The sequence below is a fragment of the Monodon monoceros genome, unplaced genomic scaffold, assembly GCF_005190385.1.
Source record: "Monodon monoceros isolate NGI ecotype Baffin Bay Population unplaced genomic scaffold, NGI_Narwhal_1 Super_Scaffold_19, whole genome shotgun sequence".
NCBI classification, from domain to species: Eukaryota; Metazoa; Chordata; class Mammalia; order Artiodactyla; family Monodontidae; genus Monodon; species Monodon monoceros.
The window spans coordinates 80180682-80189491 of NW_021703775.1; the positions used below are offsets into that span (position 1 = coordinate 80180682).

Below are 8810 nucleotides of genomic sequence, written 5' to 3' on the forward strand. Positions count from 1 at the left end.
GTTCTATCGTCTGTGATTCTAAATTGATTCCTGGGTCCAAGATGACCCTCAGTCCAAGTGGATGGCTGTGATGTGGGTTGTTTCTTGGAGATTTGCCTTCTGATGGTACGTGTTGTAATACAGTTTGAACTGCATAAATGCAAACCAACCTCATTGGGAGCTGTCATCTCCCTTCCTCCTTCACCTCCACTCTTCTTTACTGTAGTGAAGACGAGGATTTGCTGCAGTAATTCAAGGCTCTTATTCTCAAGGTTACCTTACATCCTCTGTGGCCTTTTGCCAGTGCACGAGCTGTGGGAAAAGCAGGTACCTGGTTCTCTATGTATAGCCTGAAACTCTGGTGAGAGGAGGTAAAACCTTAGTCTTTTTAAAACCTGGGAGTGGTACCTACAAAGGTGGCCACTTCAACTGTTTACACTGCTCTGAAATGTGGGCCCAGGAACGCAGCCCACAGGTCTGTAAGCTGAGCATGTTCCAACACAGAATCTCTCCACTCATGAATGGAGTGGTTATGCGGTTGGGCTGGAAAGCGCTGCCCAGCATTTTTGCAGCATTTCAGTCCTGAAGCATAGGTTGCTGTGTAGGCAGAAAGAAAAGTAAATCACCCACCCTACATCAGATTGGTAACCGAGCTCCTTCGCACATTTCTTCTAGAATTTATTCTAGCTGCCCCAAAGGCAGCTGTTGTAATGGAAAAATAAAGAACATATGTGAAATTGATGGGGGAAAATTATTTTCAGGTTTAACCAGAGTTCTATGAGGCTTGTTTCCTTTAAGTGTCTTTCGTTTCCCATAATCAACTTATTTATAAAGAGAGATTCTATTTGAATTCCGAAGTGTAAGTTTTACTAATCTTTGTGTTCTGCTTTATTCCTCCAGAGTCAATCAGCCTCTTTTTGATCACGGTTTCTTTACGCTAAGAAATGTATGGATCTTCTGAAATCTGCCCCGATGGCATTCTTAATTTAAATGGGGTCGCATCAATGTTGGGAGTAGGGGAAAAAAAGAGCAGATAACATCACCAACGTGTTACGTGGTACCTCATTCAAGACAAATCTAAGAATCACAATGGATGTGAGTTGTTTTCAAACTTTTCATTATTTTTAAGCTTTAGTTATAGAGGAATTATATTGCTGTTAAAAGCTGAATATGGGATTTCCCTGGTGGTCCAGCGGTTAAGATTCTGCGCTGCCAATGCAGGGGACCTGGGTTTGATCCCTAGTCAGGAAACTAAGATCACACATACCACAACTAAGCCCACACGCTACAACTACTGAGCCCGCATGCTCTAGATCCCTTGCACCACAACCAGAGAGCCCGTACGCCGAAACTAGAGAAGCCCGTGCACTGCAACAAAGAGCCCACATGCCACAACGAAGACCTAGCACAGCCGAAACAAATAAATAATAAATTTTTGTAAAAAGCCGAATATGACAGTAATGGGAAATTATAAGGCATATTAAGAAATTGATGTTCAATAAGGATTAACTGCAAGCAAAGGTCTATAAAAGAGTGAACATAGCAGAGTCCTTTCTGAGACAAGCTCTGTTATAGGCGTTCGAAAGATAAAAACAAAGGGGACTTTCCTGGCAGTCCAGTGGTTAAGACTCTGAGCTTCCACTGCACGGTGTGTGGGTTCGACCTCTGGTCGGGGAATTAAGAACCCGCATGCTGCACAGTGCAGCCAAAAAAACTTTTTTAATTAAAAAAAAATAAAAAAGAAACTCAAAACATGACATGGTCCTTGCCTTTCCCCCCAGCAATAGGAGAGACCAGCAAACAAGTAACTACCACCCAGGAAACAGAGGAAGGGATGAGAATTAAATGGCTGAGAATCGAGTGGCTGATGCATTTAAACTGGGACTTGAAGGATAGTTAGGGGTCCCCAGGCAGAGCAAGGGAAGAACATTCCAGATGAAGAAACAATATGTGCAAAGGCAGAGAGAGGTCAAAGGGCAGCGAGGATGACGTTTTAAATGTCCAGCACACACACAGATGTTTCCCAAACAATACTTTCCTCACTCCCTTGCAATACACTCTTCCACGGATTCCATTTCACTTTTTAAAGACTTCATCAGTCACAAGCCACAGTTTGAAAAACATTGTGATAGAGCTTTCAGGGCTCTCCAGTTCCTGTAGGATAAAGGGTTGCCACTCTTTACCAGTCAGTGGTAAGGTCGGATTTGTATTTTAGAAAGACGACTGCACAGTAATCCTAGGGAAAACCACCTAGAGTCAGGAAGATTGGAATGTGTTCCTTCATTCATTCCACAAATGTACATTGTACATTGTGTCAGCGCTGGATATGCAAAGACAAGCAGGCAGGGTCCCCACCTTCAAAGAGGGGGACGAAGGGGGCTTGAATCCTGGATCTTCCACTTAGTAGCATAAGCCTGTAAGTCCTGTACTTAACCTCTCTGAGCTCAGGGTGATTACCCATTAAGCGGTCAGTCTGAGAGAGGGAAACATGGTATCCAGCTTAAAATAAGTGTTCAGTAAATATCAGGTTTCTCCCTCTTGTGGTGGAGGGGGCTTGAGGAGAGAAGTGACTACTGGCAAGGAAAAAATATTTTTTTAAAGTTATTTTATTGAAGTATAGTTGATTTACAACATTGTGTTAATTTCTGCTGTACAGCAAAGTGATTCGGTTATACATGTATGTACATTCTTTTCCATATTCTTTTCCATGAGGCTTATCACAGGATACTGAATACAGTTCCCTGGGCTGTACAGTAGGATATAGTTCCATTCTATACATAATGATTTGCAACTACTTATTCCAAACTCCTAATCCCTCCCTACCCCTGGCAACCACAAGTCTGTTCTCTGTGTCTTGTGAGTCTGTTTCTGTTTCATAGATAAGTTCATCTGTGTCATAGTTTAGATTCCATATATGTGATATCATGTGGTATTTGTCTTTCTCTGTCTGTCTGTCTTAATATGATAATCTCTAGGTCCATCCATGTGGCTGCAAATGGTATTATTTCATTCTTTTTTATGACTGAGTAGTATTACATTGTATACACGTACCACATCTTTATCCATTCATCTGTTGATGGACGTTTAGATTGAAACAAGATTATTTTTATTTTCTGCTTCAGCCATTTTAGAAAATGTGTAGGTTATATTGAAGTTATAGACTAGGGTGTTTTGCTTTTAATAACTTTGATTAAATTTCCAAAAGTGGCTTGGAATTGCATTGGAACACAGATGTCTGTTTAGTTTGGGTTCCTGGTTTGGTCCTAGTATCCGATGGGAACCGGACTGGGGAGATGAAAAGGAGATATATCTACTACGTATCCAAAAAAGCAATCAAATGCTTAGGGTTGTTATATGAGGATTAAATGAGTTCATGTTTCTAAGTACTTACTTTTGAAGTATTTCTAATGTACAGGGCTGGCACACAGTACATACTATGTAAGTATTTGATAAATTTAAAAAATCTAACAGAAATGAGGCTGATCCGAATTCTGCTTTGAGGCTGTAACTAAACATATTTATACTTCAAATTTTCTTCCATCCATCAGAGGGGCTTCTGACACGGTAGCGGGCACAGTGCTGCTTCTAACGGACGCTTTTCTGACCCGTGTGCTAGCAGAGTGATGGATCAGGGAATCCAGAACATTCCAGCCTTCCATGATCAGATCGTTGTTGCAGCGAAAGGTCCAGCTGCAGCCAAATGAGTTCCGACTCCCAGAGAAATAGATGGGGAGTCACAGATTTTATCTTCCATTAAGAAAGTGAGAAATTATAACACTTGTGCTGTTAATTTCCTAAGGTTGCCACAGTGCTGTTGTCTTCAGGACTAAGTGTCCAAAGGCCCTAGCTGTCCTTACCTGTGTATCAGCTCTGGGAAGCCCAAGAGGTGGAGAGCTTGGAGCCAGTTGTGGTTAATTAATACAGTCGGCTGTGACTGTTCTGTCCCTGAGGGCACGTGTTTGTGCGCTGAGCCTCCCGTGGCTGTCCTTGCAGTCCTGCCATGGAGAGGCAGCAGCTCCACAGTGTGGAGGCTTCTGACCATGCCCAGGGCTTTCTCAGTCCCGTTTGAAGTGTGTGCACGCACCCCTCCTGGCCAGCCATTCTCCGGAGCAGGGAAAGCCATGGAGGCAGTGGCACTGTTTCAGATGTCTTGGTCCACAAGGTCTGGGAGGACCTGGCTGGATGCAAAGTAATCAGTGGACTGTCTTCAGAAATCTCCACAGAAAAACGTGCTCCTTTGGGGAAGGAGAACTATTCAGAGTAGACCTAGACCTGTTGTCAAGAAGGTGAGCTGATCGCCGATGTCCTTAGGTCTGAATGGGGAGCCCATGAGTGGAAGGACGAGTAAGGACCTGAGAATGTCATTCTTCATCTCACTGCCAGTGACTCATGAGAGATGGTGGAGTTACGGAGCTGGCAGGATCGTGGGGTCCTGGGTGAAGCCGGGTCTGCCAGCCCGGACGTAAAGCAACAGGGCCGGAGGGCATGGTGGGGTAGGGTTTCATATCCAAGGGCCACAAGGCTGCTTGGGGCTTATAACACTGTCCTCTTGATAACGATGCAAAGCCAGCCTTTCCACAAAGCTGTTTCCATGCATAGAATGGAGAATAAGACTGAAAACGTGGGATGGAGTGGTCAAATTTCATGAAGAAAATGATGAAAGGAAACGTCCCATTAAGAAGAGATGGTGCAGGACTTCCCTGGTAGCGCAGTAGGTAAGAATCCACCTGCCAGTGCAGGGGACACAGGTTCAAGCCCTGGTCCGGGAAGATCTCACAGGCTGCGGAGCAACTGAGCCCGTGCACCACAACTACTGAGCCTGTGCTCTAGAGCCCACGTGCCACAACTACTGAGCCCACGTGCCTGGAGCCTGTGCTCCGCAGCAAGAGAAGCCACCGCAGTGAGAAGCCTGCGCACCGCAAGGAAGAGTAGCCCCAACTTGCCACAGCTAGAGAAAGCCCCGCACAGCAACGAAGACCCAATGCAACCATAAATAAATAAATAAATCTATTAAAAAAAGAAGAAGAAGAGATGGTGCAACTTTGGGCTCTGGGTAATTCTCAAGAGGAAAACATCCCTTTCTCAGTAAAGTAAGGAGAAGACATCATGTTTTTAAAATAATTATTTACAAGGAAATGAACACCTGACACCGGAATGCATGAACACTCATCCTAGTGATCATGTTCAGGCCATGTTAAGCTAATAATAACTTACAAATACGTGGGAGTTAAAGCAGCATGAATTATACTGACTTGATCTCTTCCTTTTTTTTTTTTTTTTTTTTTGCAGTACGCGGGCCTCTCACTGTTGTGGTCCCTCCCGTTGCGGAGCACAGGCTCGGGACTCGCAGGCTCAGCGGCCATGGCTCATGGGCCCAGCTGCTCCGCGGCATGTGGGATCTTCCCGGACCGGGGCACGAACCCGTGTCCCCTGCATCGGCAGGAGACTCTCAACCACTGTGCCACAAGGGAAACCCTGATCTCTTCCTTTTATATCAGGAAAGGAATCTGTTCTTGGTTGGTCTGATGTGTCCATAAATCACATTAAGATGAAAACAGTCGTCATTTTGGTTCTTTGGTCTCAGCAGAGCTCTTGTTTCTCACAAAGGTGTGAATTTCAGTGATAGAGAGAATTTCCCAGTTCATACAGGACAAACAGCTGTATGCAGTAGGGGCTGACTTTTATCTTGGTTTGAACCTTACTCTTTAAAACTTCACCATCCAGGGCCTTCCCTGGTGGTGCAGTGGTTAAGAATCCTCCTGCCAGTGCAGGGGACAGGGGTTCCAGCCCTGGGCTGGAAAGATCCCACATACCGCGGAGCAACTAAGCCCGTGCGCCACAACTACTGAGGCCCGCGTGCCTAGAGCCCGTGCTCCGCAACAAGAGAAGCCACCGCAATGAGAAGCCCACGCACCACGACAAAGAGTAGCCCCCGCTCGCCGCAACTAGAGAAAGCCCGCACACAGCAGCGAAGACCCAACGCAGCCAATAAAAAAATAAAACCTTCACCATCCAAACAGTAGCCACTGGCCACATGGGGCTATGTAAATCTAAATTGTAATTAGTTTAAAATCAAATAAAATGGAATCAATTCTTGAGTCACACCAGCCACATCTCAAGGGCTCAGTGGTCACATGTGGCTGGTATCTTGCACATTAGGCAGCACAGAGATCATTTCTGTCACACAGAAAGTTCTAGTGAACAACGCTGCTATAAACTTTTATTATAGCACCCCCCCAAAAAAGGTTAATAGACTGTAACTAAGCTTAACCAATTATGTTTATTTAAATTGTTTAATCAAGAAATGTTTTATTGTCAAAGATTAATTATAGTCGTAATAATAAGAATAAAGTTATTAAAGCAGTTAAGCTGATTTATCTCGTGGTATAGTTATCAATAAAGCGTTTTAGCATGAATTTTATAGTATCAACAAATATGGAATGCATATAAATGAAATATAAACTCAACACCTACCTTGCATGAAGCGCGATTGATTAGCAGCTGTGAGGCCTCAGGGTTTTGAGTATTCACAGCCAGGTAAATCCAGCCCAGCACATGTGTCATGACCATTTCACTAAACTCACATTGTTTTTTAAATATCTACTCATTTTTCTTCAAAAAAGAGGGAAAAAGAAATTATAGCATCGCTATGTATTATGAGCTGGAAAGAATGTAGATTAAAACTTGGAGAAACAGAACTTTGCCTATTCCTGTAAGTAAAACAAACCTGGTTAATACTTTCTCTTATCTATAATGGTATCTTTTATCTTTTCCCAGAATGTGTCACAGTTAATATAAAAGCACCAAGGAGCCAATTAACATTTGTGTGAGAAGAAACAGGACAAGTGCCACAATTGAAGACCTTGGGGCCTCTGAAATAAAAACATTTCTCTGACACTTTAACCAAAGTAAATATAAAGGGGTTCAACATGATTATTAAAAAAATACATTTTACATGGATGTTATTGCATTATTCTAAGAGCAGTGTATGCTTGCAGCAAAAAAATTTGGAAAATGCAGAGACACGCAAGAATCATCCACATTTCTTACTGGTTTTATTTCTATCCATCTATCTTTACACATATAGTTGAAACAGCCAAAATAAAATTTTCTATCAGAATAGTGAACTTTCAAACTCAAGGTTTGAAATGGAAAAATTTTTTATCACTTTAATTATAATCTTATAAGAAAATGTTTTTAAAACTTCGTTAAGAAATATTTTTTGAACAAGGCCATAAATATCTTAATTGGCATCAATATCTCATTCTTCCAATATAAGTGGTTGCAGATATCAGACAGTCACCATTATGTGGGACAGTCTATAACCTAAGATGATATAAAATTCCATGTATTAAACTTTAGCCCTAGGGAAAAAATGAGAAGCCATTGTGGGGTAAGTATGAGAATATGGGATCAGTAACTGATGGGAAAGAGGTACAAGGAATGTTGGAAATTTTTTGTGGTGACAGAAATGTCCTCTATGTTGTATTCGTGGTGACGGTGTATACAATTGCTAAATGTAGCAACTGTATACAACTGCTAAAACTCATTGAACTGCACATTTAAGATCTGTGCACTTTGTTGTTATTAATAACTTGATTTTTAAAAATTCTTAGCCTTTCTACAATTTATGATTTACTCCAAAGAAAATGAAATACTTGGGTTATACACTTAAAATATGTACAGGATCTGTATGCAGAAAATTACAAAATGCTGATGAAAAAAATCAAAGAAGACCTAAATAAAGCTTCGAATACTCTTCCTATATGGCAGGATTTGCACCTGGATCCTACCCAAGCCCAAGCAGGGGATAAAGGCAGATGAGTCGGCCACAGACCACGTGCGAGGAGAGAAACCAGTCCTGGGAGACAGGCTCACGCTGACATTCACGGAGCTTGGAACCCATGCGTTGAACTGCTTTCCCATTTTGTAAGGTAGTTTTACATTTGTCTATTTCTTAAACAACCTCTGGTTGACTTAGGAGGTAATGTTAAGAGAGTTAAAAATGTATTTGTACTGGTCAGAATGGCCATCATCAAAAAAATCTACAAACAACAAATGCTGGAGAGGGTGTTGAGAAAAGGGAACCCTCCTGCACTGCTGGTGGGAATGTAAATTGATATATGGATATCATGGACACCATGGACATATGTATATGTATAACTGATTCACTTTGCTGTACAGCAGAAACTAACACAACATTGTAAATCAGCTATACTCCAATAAAAATTAATTTAAAAACGTATTCGGGGTGGAAAAAATCAGACTTAGAAGAAAGATGGAAATGTTGCATAGTTAAAAGCCTTTAAAAATTTGTTAACATATGGCAACTTAGTCAATCATGTAATCTGGTGAACAAGAGACAAGATTGTAACACTGACTTGTTATTTATAACAAGGCAATATAGACTTGTTATTTATAACAAGGCAATATATTGCTTAGGACTTGTCAGCTTTCGAAGTAGCTGAACATCACGTCCAGTACTCTGCAAAATTCTTTCAGATCCTCTAAAGACAGCTTCAGTAGAAACGTCGTCACAAGCCTACTCAGTTGTCCATAGACAGGCTCTCATTTCATTTTTCACTTTGAGAATATATTTACAATCCTTGCAAAGAATCATTCTTCTCTGTCGCACTGCAGTGTTTAATTTGGTGCAGAAGGAAAATTGGGTTGCTGGTAAAAGTTGAATCTTGTTTGAGCAGTGAATTGTAGCAATTTCAGCTACATCTAGATCTGCTGTGCTTTTATGAATCATTTTACATTTCATGACTGTTCTAATTATGATCTAGGCATAATAATGACTACTTTTATTGAGCCCTTGTCACGTGCCG

The 8810-nt window shown here is 41.8% G+C and overlaps 1 long non-coding RNA gene across 1 annotated transcript; it reads left to right on the forward strand.

The window, feature by feature from the left end:
* The first annotated feature begins 899 nt into the window (after positions 1-899).
* On the forward strand, positions 900-8256 carry LOC114900980. The gene is made up of 3 exons (XR_003794982.1): positions 900-1074; positions 6757-6887; positions 7753-8256. It is a non-coding gene; the product is annotated as an uncharacterized LOC114900980 (long non-coding RNA).
* Positions 8257-8810: the final 554 nt, after the last annotated feature.